At 36.9% G+C, this 16,465-nt stretch overlaps 1 pseudogene across 1 annotated transcript; it reads left to right on the top strand.

Annotated features, from left to right (window-relative positions):
- The first annotated feature begins 2,328 nt into the window (after positions 1 to 2,328).
- Positions 2,329 to 10,729, top strand: LOC146001241 (26S proteasome non-ATPase regulatory subunit 6 pseudogene; annotated as a pseudogene). Its single transcript, XR_014443551.1, has 2 exons — positions 2,329 to 2,460; positions 9,255 to 10,729. The product of XR_014443551.1 is annotated as a 26S proteasome non-ATPase regulatory subunit 6 pseudogene (transcript).
- Positions 10,730 to 16,465: the final 5,736 nt, after the last annotated feature.

Raw genomic sequence — 16,465 nt, 5'->3', positions numbered from 1 at the left:
CATTATATCCCCAGCGGTTAACAAAGGGAGCGGTGCTCTTTGTTAAAAGAAACACCCAAGCGGGCGGTTTTCTTTTGAAGAAACTGGAGTAGGAAAGCGATGTTGCCAAATTGAAGGAAAGGGTAAAGAAAAAGAAAGAGAAACAAACAAATTAAACAATATGTAAAGAGAAAAGACTCACGCACCCGCCTGCTCCGCCTTGCAACTACAAGAAATGTAAAGAAAATGTGGCAACAACGTCTGAGTGCACGCGCTTATCGGAAGCGGTCTGGCTATTGTTGGCTATTGTTTCCAGTGTTAAGTTTTATCAAAGGATTGCCGATGGGGATATAATGAACGCGCGGACTTTAACCAGTGATGTGCGTCTACGCGTAAACAACGATAGTTTACATTCTCGAATACTGCTCTCCAGTCTGGGCCATGGCTTCCAATACAAATCTCTCTAGCATGGATTCCGTCCTCAGCTTCTTTATCGCCATTGTTCGTCATAGAATTCCTTCTCTGCGGCATCTTCAGAAACCTGACATCCTGACTACTTTGAACATCCAGTTACTGCAGACCCGACGCGATATGGCCGATATGAAATTTTTCTATAAAATCATCAATGGAAAATTAAGATCTGAATTTCTTCTTACAGAATTCAACTTCAGAGTTCCCTCTCGATCGACCCCGAAACACTGAATTGTTTCACAACTCTACCGCTAGGCTTTCCCTTATACAGCGCGCTCTATTCCACAGGCTGCCCCAGTTCTACAATAAACTACCCACAAACATAGACATTTTTGCCCCTGAAAGTATTTTCCGATCTTCCCTAAAAATGAATTTGTAAATCTTTGTTTCCTTGTTTATGCTTTAGGTTTATATTTAACCTTTCTTGTTTTTACCTTAAACCATCTTGACTTGTTCTTGTTATTTGTTAGAGTTTTCAGTGTAAAATGGCCTTAAAAGTGCTGTATCTGAAACTTGAAATAAATAAATAAATAAATAAATAGACTATGTTATACATGTAGATTACGTAATCTATGTATACAACATGGCGAAAGGTGATAACTTAGCAAAGAGCGCCGTGGAATTAAAAGAAAATTATACTACGTATCAGTTGCTGATGTGTGAGAAGAACTTTTCATAGTCTTTCTTTCAAATTCGAACAATTTCTCACCTAGGAAGAAACCTAATATAGGAAATATTCTAGTACTTTATGGGGAAAAGACCACTCTTGCCTCACGACTGCCATCTGTTGTCTTTCTTGCATACTATTTATCTTCTTCCATAGTTGATAATAGAAGAGAAGATAAATTTTGTTGTAAATAGGATTCTTTTCATTTCGTTAGGAACTAATATAGTTGAAAATGTCACTTTCATTTCATGAAAATCTTGAAAATTAATTTTAATGCACTTTAGATTGTCTACGTAAACTACAACCCAATGTAATCTACGCGTAGATTACGTGTAGACAACGCATGTAGACGTAAACGTATAGTCTACGGCACATCACTGGTGATAACTATTGTAAAAAACAAGTTTAAATGGCGAGGAAAACAACGAGAACTCAGTTTTATCTCCTGATCGTATTTGGCGCTGCCGTCGAAGTGCAATTCGAAAGACAACACTTCCAGTCCACGACTTGGCACTCCAAGACCATACTCGGAGGATGCTCGCTTCAAGTACGGTCTTGCACCTTTCGGACACGGGCATAGGATAACCACGAAAGTGAAATTTTCGTGTTTAATCCGTTTTATACTTGTTTGCCTTTTCTTTTTCCGGCGTTGGAAACTGCTTTAGTAACATTTGAATTGGATTTTGAGAATAATTGTATTCCGATTATTTCTTTCGCACTTTGTGTAAATTGCTTTGGCGCTAAATTTCATTTGTGAGTGTTACTTTTTCTTCTCCTTTTAATCCGCTTTACGTTCACTAGGGGTGTGCGGGATCCCTAAAAGTCGGAACTGGGTACGGGAAAAGAATTTCCCGTCTTGAACCCGACTTCGGGAAATTAGACTTCATTACTTCCCGACTTTTCGGTATCCCGAGCAGTTGGGAAATACCGAATGGTCATTTTGAAAAATCGTTAATTCTCGACGTTTTCTGCATTGTAAATGTCTGGATCTTATCGGAAATTGTTAGTTTTTGAACCAGAAATGCAAAAAAAAATCACTTAGGGTGAAAATGACGTGTAGAATTCGAGATTTCCAGGGCTTCGGAAAATTTCGAACATGCAAATTTTTCCCGTCTCTAATGTCGGGATTTAAAAACTTTCCCGTCCCGACCCAAAAAAATCTGTCCCGCACACCCCTACCGTGGTTGGCAACTCTCGCTAGCAACGACGAGTTTCATTTGTTTCTTTATGGTAGCAGAACAAATGCAGGTTTGTTTTCAAATCAGCTAAATCATCGTCGGTTATTAGAGTTTTGCAAACTTCACAACACTTCATGAGAAAATAAGAGTAACGTCTAGCATCAGGTACGTATTAGGGCAAAAATACGTATGTAATATTTCTGTAAAATAACAAAACAGTAGTTTCGTTAGAATATCGACGTGTGAAATTACATTCTCCATGTGAATATCATTTGTAGCCCAAATCGGTAAAAATTCGGTATATCGGAGACATTTCTTCATTTTTACACAAACTACTTACGGAAATGAGTTTCTGCAAGCTTTCCAACATTCGTCGAAGTATTTCCTTTCATCGTGAAATATATTTGACCGGGAAATCATGTATTGTTCAAGAGAAATATATATCAGCGGCGCACAATTGCTATTGCTTTCGCTACGTGAACTGCATGCTGCGTACGTTTGATGACGTAAGCCCCTGTCAGTGTTTCCAACCCCTTTTTTTCACTGCTTGCCAAACCTAACCTAACCTTATCGGAAATGATTCGTGGGGCTATCCGTCAGCTACAGTACACAATGGTTTGTGGGGCTATCCGTCAGCTACACGTGCATAATGTAAAATTTTCACACGTGACGAACACGATAGTAGGTATTTTTCGGTGAAGAAAGTTGGAAACACTGCATACCCACAACTTGAGTCAAAATGTGCCCGCCATAACGTGTGTTACGGAAGCCAAAGAAGGAATTAAAAAATCACTCTGTATGTGAAAAATTGTGTTTGTTTTCGTGTAAAAAGCATAATGGCACCTTGAACTGTGTTCCGCAATACACAATTGGTAAGTACGAACCATGCGGAACTCAAAACAAAATATCCGATTTTAATGTGTGTCCGATATACCGAACTTTTACCCATAAATCTTTGAAGAAGTTAGAACTTTATTTGTAATTTCCAACATATTTGCCATTGTTACAATTACAAACAACAATAAGTATAAGTAACCTATCCCACAAATTGCAGTGATATTCCACTTGTACAGTGGGATCCATAAGTAATATCAAGCAAAGTCTCCATCACCATGTTCATGCACTTTATTTTACCCAATGAGAGCCTCAAGACTTGAAACAAAATGCCAAACAATCTGCTGACAACCTCTGCACCAGCATACGTAAAAATCCAATCCTTAAAAAATGCAGGATGCTAGAGAAAAATTGATGAAAATAGTCATGGACAATTTTCCGAGCCATGCTTGTGCATCCCACTGTACAATGATGTGCTAATGATATGAAAATAACCAAAGGTATGTTAAATATATATGTTGGGCACGACTACTATCACTGGTGAGACTTGCAGTTTGAACTATTTTCACCGCCTTTTTTAAAAATCATTCATTATGTATGCTGTAATATTTCACATTTTTTATGTTTTGTAAGTCAAATTGCCCACACAACCACAAGACATAACATGAATAAAATAAAGTAGTTACTTTTCTTCTGAGATTTCGGCCACTGTATGGGATCGGTGGCCACCATCATGAGGAAATTGGGGAGCTACGAACGAGTAGCGTAATCCGGTCATGGAAACCTACAACAACGAATGGGTATTCAACGTGCTACATGCTACTCCAGGATGGCTTAATCAAGCAGGAGTAAACATTAGTCAGATTGGTCTATTTTTTGGACAATGTTCAGAAATTTGTGGGTCAAATCATAGATTTATACCAATTATTATTGAAACTACAACTCATAAATCTTTTATTAATTGACTAATAAAAATTATACAAGAATCATCAGATGACTGAAAAGTAAGTAATGGTCTCTTAAACCACAACATAGTAATATAACAACTACTTCTAATGAAAAAAGTTAGTTAATATATAACATAGGAATGTCAAACCTAAATTATCCTTATGGATACTTTTTTATCCCAGAAATATATCCTTTAAACTGACTCATTTTATTCATAATATTTATATCAATCAATTTGTGCACAGTTACTTCTTCACATTATACCAATGTCAGCTGATGGTGTTTTGCTTTGGATGTTGCATGATTGAGAGAGACAGGCTATAACAACTTAAAATATGAAAGATGTTGAGAATAATGAATTTCATTTATGTTGATTCTGAAATCTTAATGTAGTAGTCTGCCTGCCATATTTAAAGATAGAATCAATCTTCCTCCCAGATTTCAAACTTGTCAATAGCTCGTTAAAATCCAGAATTTCCTAATTACTCCACTTTCAATGGCAAGCATTCCCAGAGATTGGGCTGACAATTTCTCATGTCATTGAATTGCTCAAAAATGTATTTTTTTTAGATTCATGTTAGGAAATTTCGTTCCAGTTTCCTTGAAATCATTGAAATTGCTAATATGAATTTCAGCAGCTTAGATAATTAACTGCAGGAGTAGACAAAACTAAAAATAATTAAGTCGCTAGCATATTTTTCTCGTGAACCGGCATTTTTTTTTTTCAAATACGTGTTATGAAAACCATGAATCCAACAAAGATAAAGCTACACATTTTGAAACATGACCTTAAAATATTTAATTTATTAATTAACACAAGATGGAATTAGAAACCATCAATTCTTGTGCCAGAGTGGTCTTCCTAAGGAAGGCTCTACCATACAAACATGAATAATAATAACATATGAACAATAATAATAATAATAACATATAATACATTCTAATATTTGCCCATCTCCACCATGTCGCTGCAGATTTTAAAATTCAGCTAGTGACAGTGTAAAAATTTATAATGACATGTTTATTGTTCTGAGTTAATGATACATGTGATGCAGAAAGAAACACAAACATTCGTCGTACTGACCATATGTCTCCCCATAACTGGTTAGTTGATCTCGCACCTCGGGTGAGTGAATGAGTAGAATCAGTTGGGAGTGAGGCCGGCAGTCAGTAGGTAGGCCCAGGCCCTCAGTGGGCTGTTGTGCCATGGGTTATTATTATTATTAAATCTATGGAAACTCACAGCCCCTGACAGATCAAAATTTGAGCGAATACAGAGAAGACAATTCAGTGGCAAGTTTTATTATTTATATTTTGTAAGTAATGTGCGTACACTTTCCTCATTGTTTATTCTTGGAATTTATAAGTGTATTTTGGCCTAAGTAATTCATATTACACATGATGCTCTGCAAAGGACAATATGCTTCCCTTTTTTTCCCCATTCACTGGTGTCAACTTTCTGTTTCTTTAACAAATAATCCTTGTGTTCTACAACTACTAGGGTGGCTTCAGTACCTCTCTTTGATCAAAAACAAACTTGGAAAATGGACAGTAGGAGGAGGGAAATTTACTAAATAGTTTGTTCTTCCTTAAAGGTTCGCATAATCACTTTTTGTAGATACAAAATAATATAATACAGTTATTTTTAGTAGTTTGTATTTGACGTTTCGTCCTGGTTTCCAAAACCTTTTTCAAGCTTACACGAAGATAAATACACACACAACCTTAAATGGCTAGTCCCTCTGCACTTCTGGAAAAGTGTAGAGTGACTGGCCATGTATGGTTTTTTGTTTATCGTGGTGTAAACTTGAAAAAGTTCTGGGAAACCAGGACAAAACATCAAATAAATTATTTAAAATTATTTGGTTGATTGGGAATTATTTCATTTTTGTGATTGGCATCCCTGCTTTGAAGGTCACATGGACCACTTGCTCTAATTTGTATGTCATTTGTTGCAACATGGCTGATGTAAACAGCATAGGTGCCGATTTCCTCTGATATTTGGGGGAGTCCAAAGCAAAGCAAGCATAAATACCAATTTCTTTCCATGTGCACGGTGGGATGGGGGAGTTGGCGAACAAGTTTTCAAATATCAACATAGGCGTGTGCAAGGGACTAATTGCCCCCCAATCATGGACGTCTGCAGATTTTTTCCAAGGAGGGACAAGCAGGGTATTTTTCCACGGGGCATATTACACCGATAATAGTGTTGCCAACTCAAAAAACACCACTTGAATTTGAAATTATCACATTAATATAAAACAAATTATACGTGTGAAATACCTAGGTATATACTTTTAGGTTGACATTCAATTTTTAAGAAGAAGGTGTGGCCATCCTTACCATCCATTCTTTCCCGACTGAAATTTCATCAAAGCTTTACCCCCCCCCCCCCCCACCTCTAATCAGAGTGTCTGCCTATGAATATCAATAGTAGGAACCTAAGAATAAACACTTGAGTTAACCTATGAAAAACTGTAATTACAATTACTAACTCAGAAAACATAATTATATACATATCAAGGTACATCAATGTTTATTACCTGGACAAAAAAATTACTATACTGTGATAAAGTATAATTATGCAAAATAATACTTTATATGTAACGTTGGTTACACATTATATAACATTTTCAACTTCTGCCCGACGTTTACGAAGGGAAAAAACATTCATCTCTTTAGTGTCAATGCTATGCAGTTTTTCCTTATGTACTTCACACAGAGCTACAGAGTTAAGATGCTTTTGGGTCATTGCCTCATCGTACTTCCAAAATAATTATTGAGGCGATGCAAATCCCAAACTATTTTCAGCTTCCTCGCAAGAAGACAGAGTCAAAAGCAAGGGCTCTTTCTGCTGTTCTAAAATGCACCATGGGCACTAATTGATACATGTAATATCTATAGAATATCATTGTAGAGCATGGATTTCTTCTTGAAATAGTCAGTGTGTTCCAATTTTTTTTTTCTCTGTTCTCCTTTTTCAACCCTGAACTCAACATCATCCACCTACTACTATCCACTACCTATATATTGAACAAATACGATCAAGTCATTTTCTCATCCCTTTCTTTTGCCTCTTTCAAATGCAAGTGATAGCTAAAATATTCCAAATTGTGACGCCTCAGAAGTTAATAAGGTGAGGAGACCCATACACAGGAGTGGAAATTAGTAAAGCGGTCAAAATTACTGATTTAACTTTTAAAAAAAATAATTAAAAATTATCGAGTCTCCACAATCTTGATAGCTTATAGTGGAACCACAAAGAAACCTGCGCAGATCCGCGGTTCCCATGCACCGTACTCCCACGTGGAGGGAAGGGGCAGTGTAAAGCATGCTTTCTTATGGCCCGAGCTGAACGGAAGAAGAGAAAGCTGCTTGGACACTTTTGGCGAAGGTTTTTTCCTAGTGGTTGCTCTATAGACATCACTCATTTTTTATTGATTATAGTTTTCATAATTGTACAAAATTATGTAAGGCAACAAAACAATTCTTTAAACTATAGTGTGTAGCAGATGTTAAAAATCAAGACTAATGTTGTCTTTACTTAAAGTCTGCCTTCGGTATTTTACTGATAAAAAAAATATAATTAAACTCTTTTGAGATGGAAATCTGCCACTGCCTTCACAAGAAAGCACTTCAGATTGGCAATAAAGGAGTGTGCCTTCTTGCAAGCATGTCTTACAGCACAGACCTCAATTTGTAATATAGAGGGTTGAGGTCTGGACTGCCAGATGGCCAATCTAAGGGGGAAATGAAGTCAGGCACGATAGTCTGAAGCCACTGCTGGGTTGCTTGTGCAGAGTCCTGCTTAAAGCTCCACTGGTGACCATGAAAGAGAGAGTTGCTGAGGTCCTGGACCATTATGTCCATGTCTATCTCCTGGTACACTCAAGCTGATGTTTTAGCCCTTTCTTGCAGAAATGGAGCTCAGTGATGTCATCATAACTCCCCCCCCTCACCACCACCACATCTGACCCCTCTCGACCATTCCTTCCCACCCACTACCTTCTCATGAACTTGTGGCATACACCCTGTGTCATTTTGCAATTTGAAAGCCTCCTCAAAGGTTAATCATGTTTTCGTTGGTAAACGGAATTCTTCTGTGCCCCATTTACTGTACCATTCTATCACAGCTGTAGCTTAAGCAATGACTCATGTGTTGAAGAAAGCAAATACTCAAGAAATGCTTTCATCACTGGTGAGAAAAATGTCTTACCATTTAGTTGAATCGAAAATAGAATCATCTCATGGGAAAGTGAGATGTGCAGTAATGGAGTAACAAATTGGTCATGCAAACACAAAAAATACTGACTTTACTGGGTTGCTTTTTTAAAAAATCTAACGAATTACAGACAAAGATGAAAAACTTACTTTTTGTGATTTTACTGACCATTTTCCACCCCTGCATACATTGACAATAGATGCTGACAGTGGAAGTTAAAAGTAGGAAAACAAAGGTACATATTTTTCAATGGACTGACTCTCTCATGGACACGAGGACTACAGTATTCCTCTATTCTTGCACATAATCATTTTCCTTAATTAACTAAACTGTGTATTTGGAAAAAAAATACTGAAATAGAGTAAATGCACACACACACTAAACTATAAATACTCAATTGAGTAATTGTTGATGTGCCCATTTTAGAGCAGAATCCTGCATAATTTCATGTTGTGTGCAAAGTCCCTGTATGCAAAACTTTTTGACCTTAAATAAAATACACAATTCAAACTAGAAATGTGAGGAAATAAGGACATAAATGTTCTCACAGAGAGATTCCGCAAATAATTTATGAAATTATACAAATAATAGTTTGTTACAACATGAAATCTTGTTGAAAGTTACACATTGGGCCCAGGGGGCACATCCTCCCCTGGCCAAACAGTTTCGGAGCCCCTGGTGAAAGGACATAGTTACAGTGCTGAGAAATGTCTAATGACGTGTGTGTGGGTTCACAAACAACAACACATGGGACAAACAATGTATTCTAATATCATGTATAGTTTGCAAGTATGTTATAATGTAAATAAATAGATACATGTGTTATCATACATAAATATGTCAATATATCTAGGGGTAATATGTACTGTGAATATAATTTAGGGATAGGAAACTTCTAGGATACCCTGTATGTCCCTTTTTAAATGATTTTTTTAATGTGTACCTTTCTTTCTAGTTTCATTATGGAAGAACCAAGAGAGTTGGATCCAATCTTGGAGGCAGCCAATCTCAGGTTTCTCTTAGGTCAGCAGCCAAATGAAAGACTCGCCACAAAACTGCTGTATCTGATTGCAGACAACCATATGACTCCTGTCTATCTTTCTACGTGCGAGACTCTAGGTTGGCCTGTAGACCCAGAGCTTTTAGACTTCCTTCGCAAAAATAACATGGCATGTTTGGAGCAGTTGGAGGATGATGTATCAAAGGCTACCGGTAACGAGGAACTGTGTGAGGCACTTTACAAGAAAGGTCAATATTTGTGCAGAATTGGAGACAAAAGAGCAGTTGCAGTGCTCAATGATGTTATCGACAAGACAATGCTCTGCGGGCAGAAAGTAGACGCAGCCCTCAGTGTATTTCGCATTGGTCTTTCCAACATGGACTACAAGCTCATGGAAACTTATTTGCAGAAGGTGAAGTCATTTCAAACAGAAAACTGGAGTCAGCACAGTCAGTTGTTGCCCTATGAAGCTGTCCACGCCATTTGCAGAAGAGACTTCAAAACAGCTGCAACCCTTCTAATAGAATCGGCAGCAACTTTTAGTTCCTATGAGTTGATGGATTACAACATGCTCACGAGGTACCTGTTTCTCACGGCCATGTTTTCTCTAACTAGAGTCGAGCTCAAGAAATGTATTATTGATGATGGAAGCGTGCATCAGGCATTGTTGCAGGATGCCCAGTTTCGGGAGTTCTTCTACTCCTTATACAACTGCAGGTACAAAGACTTCTTCCAGTCACTTATGCACGTGGAGGAACTCATTCAACATGATCGTTTGTTCTATCCCTTCTGCCGCTACTACATGAAGGACATGCGTTTGAAGGCATACTCACAGATGCTGCATTCGTATCGAAGTCTGTCCCTGCAAAACATGGCACTGGCATTCGGCGTATCTCCTGTGTTCATAGAGAATGACATATCTCACTTCATTGCCAATCACCAGCTTCACTATCAAATTGATGGCGTGTCCAAGGAAGTGATCAACAGGAAATCTGACAACCAGTCCACTTTCTATCAGTGTGCAATAAAACAAGGTGACAATCTTTTGAACAGACTCAACAAGATCTACAACGATGTAAATCTTCTTGTTCAGTAATTGACATTTTCACAGTTTGTCCTTTTATATTTATTACAAAATTATTTTACTAAAACTATCATTGTGCATAAGTTTCTGTACAGTGTATTAAGATTCAAATGTTTGTAAGAATGTCTCCATGTGATGTAAATCTTTTTGTTTAGTTAGTCATTGTTTCACTGTTTTGTTTTTCATATTTATTACTTATTTTTATGGAAATGTTATTGTAGATCATAAATTTCTGTGTTCAAAGTATTAAAATCCAAAAGAAAAAAAAATACCAGTATTTCTGATTGGCAAGTTCAGTTACAACTGAATCTAAGATTTGAAATATAATAAACTGGAGTGTTGCATACTTTGTGTTTAAACTTTTACCTTGTGATAATAATATTAATAATAATGGTTACATATGCACATTGTTCCAAAATTCATGAAGATTAGGTAGCCTTGCACTTGAAATTCCAAGCAACACTTTGACTTTGAACTAACATTTTGAAACTGTTCATGATTTATCCCCCAGACAGATGGATGAAGAGGATAGATTATGACTCTGAAATGCCAAAATTAAAAAAAAAAAAACAATGGTAGAAAGTCAAATCTTGTTCATCATAAATAAATAACAATTGATTACCCACCAGGAATGACCATTCTTATTATTTTACAGAATTTCTCCTTCAATTGCACCATTGTAGATTGATAAACAGACTAAATTTATGAACACAAACATACATATGCGGATGTAGATTTTTTTTTCTGGAAGGGGCACAGAATATACTGTAAGCATATGGTAAGATGTAACACTGTTAATATAATTCGGAAATTTTCGACATATGAAAGAAAGTCCCCTCTGTCTTTACATATGCATGCATATGTATTCACATCAAGATAATTACAAGGGTTATTTTTAAATCCAATTGGTAGTCAAATAAACGTATCGGGACTGGAGCTTTAAAGTGGACTACGAACAACTACATAATGTGCCTGCAACATGAAAAAAATACTACGTTTCGAATATAAGCCACTGGGTGCACTCAACATGCAACGAGTTGCTCGATGCTTGCCTGGCGGGAAAAATTCGTACTATGGAAGCTCCGCCCAGCGCAGTGTTATTCCGTTTTCTTTGGGTACCCCCTCATAATGCCCATTTATTCCTCAGAGGTATGTCAATATCTAATCTGGAACTGCATAAAGGTAAAAAGGTAAAGTGTTCCCCTGTGCTTAGCACCACACCATGAAGGCGTATAGGGGGTGCGGGGGTAACGCCCCACACTTTCTTGATCCGGTCGTGAGTGGGGGTGATGTGATCAGCACCACGCCCCTGACCGCCTTTACCCCCCAGGGTTTCCCCCAGGTACCCACGTTATTCGATGCTGGGTGGGCGCCGGGGCCGCTTCCAACGTTAGAAAAGTTCCCGGATTTGAACCGGCCGGGGATCGAACCCGGGACCTTGAGCATGGTAGTCAGACGCATTACCGACTGAGCCACCGCGGCCATACAGTTTCAATTGGAATTCAACGTGAAACTACTAGTTGAATCAGTGTTTGAAGTGGGAGATGTTCGCCGGGGGGATGCTTTATGAAAATTTTGCTAGCTGAGGGTACTTATACCCAGGCCTGTAGCTAGGCAGGGGCCACGGGCAGCTAAGCCATCCTGGAACTGCCTTAAGCCCCGCTGGAACTGCCATCAGCCCACCCTGGCACTGCCTTCAGCCCCCCCTTGACATTAGGTAAAACTATTTTGTGTAATTTGTTTTCAGTGAAGAGTGAAAATGTAGACAGCTCACAACTTTAATGATAAATCCACAGAACATGAACAGCAGATATTGAATTCACTCATCATCTTGTTTATGAGATGAAGTCTAAGTAGCTGCAAGTATTTAGAAGTTTTTGTAGACTTTGTAAGTTCTTTCTTTACCTGTACCTTCACTGTCCCTCTTGCGACCTCCCGTTTAGACAGAAATCTGTGACTTTGATGTCATCATGCAAATTCTCTTCTCATCTCCGTCAAAGGTCAACAGCTCCCAAGTTTTTGGAATGAAGAAAAGTTTCATTGCTTCGGCTGGAGGTGGAATGTACTGTAGGCACTGTGATTGAATATATTATGCATTTTTGTGTGATATAAATATCTGCATCATCTAAAGTATCAGTCAATTAACACTTCAAGAGATGTTTTATAAGATGTAGAAGAATGTAGTATTTGTATGATATTTATAAATTTTATATAACTTAATGACCCCCGCACACACACACACATAATTCACCTTCATTTAATACTGTTCAATTTTTTTAAAAAAATGGACTTGATTTACAAAGCCCCCCTGGAGATCAATTCTAGCTACGGCCCTGGGTGTATCATGACCCTTACTTCGAGCACCGATTTGAATAAGCTATTGGTTAGGAATGCAACCTAACGGGCTGTAAAAATCAAGATGAAGCAGAGACTAAATGTCCGATGCTCTCCATCTCATTTGAGACTTTGTTATGATATTGAAAAAAATTACCTAAACCGAATTTAGTTTATTATGCCTATTTTTCCGGCACATTATGCAGATATGTACAGTATGTAACATTGTTATTCGTACACAGAATTTCCAAGGAAAAAATGTCATATCTACTAGTAAATATAATCATTTTCATATGTACCTGGAAATTAATGTTAATGAAGGTTTCGCCAACAAATCTCAATAAAAATGTATGTTCAAAGTGTATAAGCAGAGCATATAATTTGTGTGAAAAGAGAAAAACGTGCTGTTTCATGCAACATTGTTATTCGTAGAGGCAAGAGTTTCAATCTTCCTCGCATACAACGCCACTGCTATTCGGGCAATTCTGTGCTGTTTGCAACTTCGTAACAAGTTTGAACATGCAGATGCACTCCCCTTCAAGCGGAATGCTGGTGTAGGTATTGTTGTAGGCCTATCGTCTATCTATCAGCATGTTCGAAATGGGCAAGGTGAAGGAACTTAGTTCCGATCTGAAGGATGTTATTATAAGGTTATTCGTTAAGAAAAATTGGACAAACAGTCAATAAAGCACACTCCACAGTTCAATACAAAGTAAACAAATTTAGAGAGGAAGGTTCAACACAGAATGTGTCAAGAAAACCAAAAGACAGACAGTTGAATAAACATGATGAACGCTTTATTTTAAAATGAGTGCGAGAAAACCCCCAGCTAAGTGTTCCTCAGTTACGACCGTTAGTAGAAAATGTTGCTGGCAAGATGATGTCCGATCAAACTGTCCGACGTGCCTTGTGGAAGCATGGATATCATGGCAGAATACCACGAAAGAGGCCGTATGTAAATAAGGTGAATCGCAGGAATAGACTTTCATTCGCGAAAGAGCACATCCACAAGGACCAGGAATTTTGGGATAGTGTCATATAGTCAGAGGAGTCAAAGATTAATATATACGGGCCAGATGGGATAAATAGGGTCTGGAGAAAATCAAATAAAGACAATGATCACATTAACACAGTTCCAACAGTTAAATACGGTGGTGGGTCATTAATGATTTAGGGCTGTATGTCGTCCAAAGGTGTTGGTACCATCTAGTTTATTGATAGTATCATGGATGCATATGTCTATTTGGACATATTGAAGAACAATGTAAAGCAGAGTACCCAAAAAATGGACATGCCGCCTATCTACAGATTCCAACAATACAATGACAGTGCTTACAGTGCGAGTTAACATGAATTGGCTAATATGGAATGTGCTCAAACTACTACAAACACCAGCTCAAAGTCCAGGCTTAAATCCCATTGAGCATTTATGGGCAATGTTGAAGAGGCGAGTCCATAAAGCAGGCGTCAAGTCCAAGCAAGAGTTGACAACTGTTGTGCAAGCCGAAATGGAATAAAGTAAGCTCTGAAACATGTTGGAAACTGATTAATTCTATGAAGAACAGGTGTCAACCAGTAATTAAAGCCAAAGGATATGCATCAAAATATTAGAACTGTCAGTCAATTTGCTCTGAATACTTTTTCCTTTTATATTATTAAGTGTACGAATAGAAAAGTTGTACAAAAAATGGCATGTTTCTCTCAGTTTCATTTAATTTATTATTGTCATTGGTTATACAGAATTTGGGTAAGATTTTATGTTCCTAATGATATTAGTTATTGAATTGTAAAGAAACAATTTCCAAAGAGTGTATTTCCATTCAGATATTAAAGCATTTTCTTTGAAAATCCGTTTGTACGAATAAGAATGTTACATACTGTATCTACCTGGTTATTTACAGATAAGTCATACTATTTGTTTATAGTAATGATAGCCAATCCATTCATGACAATTGTGAAGCTACGCTGCATTTATATTCAGGACAAAAATTCCATTTTTCAATGGTTTGTAGCATCAAACAGAAAAACTTTATCAAGAAACAATGTTTGTTGTGAAAGTTTGCTCAGTGACACTTGTGTATGTTGTTTATATTATATATTTCAAGAGGAGATGAATATTTATCCTTCCAGAATGAGGAACTTCTAAGTCTTATTTCTATACCATCCTACTATTGGGGAAGCAGTGTTCAAATTGAAGAAATTTGTTGAGGAATGGAACTTCAGAACTTTCTTGCATCACATTTAGATATATATTTTAAATGCCTTTAGCTGTTTTAAATTTTAACATACCTGAATTCATTTTCAGCAAATAAATGTATTTTGGGTGGTGGGGATTGAATCTATGGCAGATCTGTGACCTTCGTGTGTGCAAACAACTACTCCACAGTGCCCCTAGAAAATCTGTACCAATTTTTGCTACACTGGTGCTACATTTTTTTATTTATTTATTATAGAAAAGGATCATATTTGCTTCAGTTGTGCACTAGGATGAACCTATAGGGTTTTAGACCATTGCTGTGATGGCTGCTTCTTTGATTTTCCTCAGTTTCCAATTTGGTTCTTTGGTAGTACTGTTATGTTGTTCCAGGGTGCGAAATCATTGAAAACTGGTGGGGGGAGAAAGTTCTTAATCTACAAACTCCGCTCCCCCACATATGTGTATTATTAAAATAATAAATTACTTAATTAAAAATATATTATTATTACTATTATTATTAATTACAGAAAGGAAATTAATTTGTTACTTTTACTTACTAACTAATTCCTTTAGTAACTGGTTAAAGATGTTTATAAATTATGGAATAGTTGAAGTGGTTTTATTATGTGTAGTTTTTGTTTAGTTTGTGCTTTATGTTAATTAATATAAGTCAATTAGATTTCATAGTTATAATTTCTTGTTTTACATTAATTGTGCGTATTGATGTAGATTTGTTAATCTCTTGAGAGAGAATGCATTCAATACTCACAACTACACTAACTTGTATGTTTTTTCAATATTTTTCTTAGTACAGTATATTTCAAATTAAAAGTAATTGCTTATCTTTTGTTTGTTATAACAAAAACTCCCCCCCCTGGAAATTTTTGGTGCTGGGGGAAATCCTCTGTCCCCCCCAGGATTTTGCACCCTGTTTGTTCCATTGACTGTGATTCATTCCATGCATGTTTAACCTTTTTTGTTTTCACCTTTGCCTGTGAGCTGCTTGTGCTCATGGTATGTTGTGCATGCAGTTTTTGCTAGCTTGTATGGGGTTTTGTGGTTTGATAGTATGCTTCTTAGTAAGTGCCTTCTTGCTGCTCAATTATGTCATGAGTTGGAATTTTGAACCAATTGTGCTCTTTTTCAAACAGTGCACACTAACAGATTGATAAAACATTCTCAACGATTCCTTCTCCTTAACTCTTGATTAGCCACTTTCTGAGATAGTATCGAATTAGTGATCGTTTATGTAAATGTTTATTCAAGATGGGTAATTTCTAAAGCAAAAATTCACTATCAAAGCAAATGTATTCTAATTTTTAAGTATTTTCCGGAGTATAGACCATAAAGTTGCTGACCAAGTCAGTTTAATAAGATTTAAAAACACTTTACATGTAACATTTCTACCCTCTGTCAGGGTCTACCTCAGATGAAGAACTAAACTTAAAAATAATATAAAAAATGTAGTGTTCTTTAAATGTTATTAAACTGCCTTGGTCAGCAACTTTATGGTTTTTAATATGGAAACAAAGCTTAATTATATTACCATCG

This window comes from Lepisma saccharinum, chromosome 17 (assembly GCF_977018435.1).
Source record: "Lepisma saccharinum chromosome 17, izLepSacc3.1, whole genome shotgun sequence".
Lineage (NCBI taxonomy): Eukaryota > Metazoa > Arthropoda > Insecta > Zygentoma > Lepismatidae > Lepisma > Lepisma saccharinum.
This window is presented reverse-complemented; position numbering and strand designations above follow the sequence as displayed.